Genomic DNA, 1,593 nt, shown 5'->3' on the forward strand with positions numbered 1-1,593 from the left:
TAATGCTAGGGAAACCTAATGTGTATTTGTTGCACAATGTGTAGGAAGACCAATGCTAGCAGTCAGATGGCTCATGTTTTCTACACATACCGGATGCCTGTAGCTGTATGTAATGTAGTGTTGCCTTTGTGTCAGACAAGCGATGCGTTAATGCCTCTATTTGAACTCTACAGGTCAAATTTGCCAGTGAGAAAGTTATGTTGAAACAACATACCTACATATGTAGACACCATAGCTAGACAGAAAATTGTAAACCCATGATGATGCTATAAATGTGTGGTGCCTTCACGTCACATGAAGTTAGCTATGTTGTCCACACATATGTCACATGTGTGTCTGGTTGCTGTGTGTTGAAAATGTCCACATAGCCTGTTTGAGTTTGAGGGGTCATGCAGTCCTCAAGTAACCAGCTTTTGGATGTCTCTCTGGGATGCACATGATGAGATGAATGCAAGCCATTATTGTTGGGGCATACTAATGGAGGTGTATCTTTGACAACACATGACTGTCCTGGCCACTGCATTTGTGTAGTAAGGTGTGTAAATGTAACAGGAGACTCATCCAATGTTAATGTTGATAAAAAATTCATCCATGCAGTATGAGCATGTGTGAAAGTGTATCATTACCATGTCATATTCACACAGTGTCATGGTAACTGCAATTATTTGTCAGTGCACGGAGTCTGAGTATATTCTTCCTTTCATGCTTTACAGGTGGACCAGCACCGTACACCGTGGGAGAGGTGGCACATTTTGAGGACCCCGATACCTACAGTGAGTGTGGCCTGAGTGCTATTTTTATTGTTTGCTAGTGATGCATGATGGACTACTGTGTGTTCAACAGAATTCATGATTTGATGCGCTGCCCGTTCATTGGCATTGTTGCTTTAGTGGGATTTCAAATATCACTTCTGTTTCTGTAGACCAATACTTAGCCATCTCTCAGATTTAGGGGCTGTAGGTCATTCCAGTTGGCCCGCTATGGGGAATGGGATGAGTCATGTGGAATACACTGGTTAATGTAAGAGTTGCTCTGGGACTTGGCTTGAACTGAGTCTGCATATCAGACTGACATTCTCCCAGATAGCTTTGGCAAATGGCTTGTATGAAATATGCAGCTTCCTAGTTGAGGATGCACTGTGTACACTGTAGGTTGGATCTTCCGGGGGCATGTACTTCCACAAGTTGAACTAGAAGTGTGTGTGACTAGAGTGCAATGGCCTAGGTGTTCAGTCGACTCATGATCATGGGTGTTCTTGCTCCTCTGTGTGTGTGGTAAAACATGCCTCACTGATAGTATGTGATGTTGGCCTGAGTCAGAGCATTTTGACATGTGTGGACCTTGGATATGACAATGTTTGGCTGACTCCAATGTGTTGCTAGACCTTCATTGGTGTTGTGTGTGGAGGCAAATACTTGTTGACCTTTCTATACACTCCTGGGTGTGCATTGAACCTGGGATTGTTGGTTGTTCTTCCCACCCCACCCTCAAAGACTGCCATGTGATTGGGAATAGGGTACCTAGGACTGTAGCAACCAGTATGTTACACGTACTTGTGACCTTTTGCAACTTTGTTTAGAACCTAGTGTACAC

The sequence above is a fragment of the Pleurodeles waltl genome, chromosome 4_1 (assembly GCF_031143425.1).
Source record: "Pleurodeles waltl isolate 20211129_DDA chromosome 4_1, aPleWal1.hap1.20221129, whole genome shotgun sequence".
In the NCBI taxonomy this organism is placed as follows: domain Eukaryota; kingdom Metazoa; phylum Chordata; class Amphibia; order Caudata; family Salamandridae; genus Pleurodeles; species Pleurodeles waltl.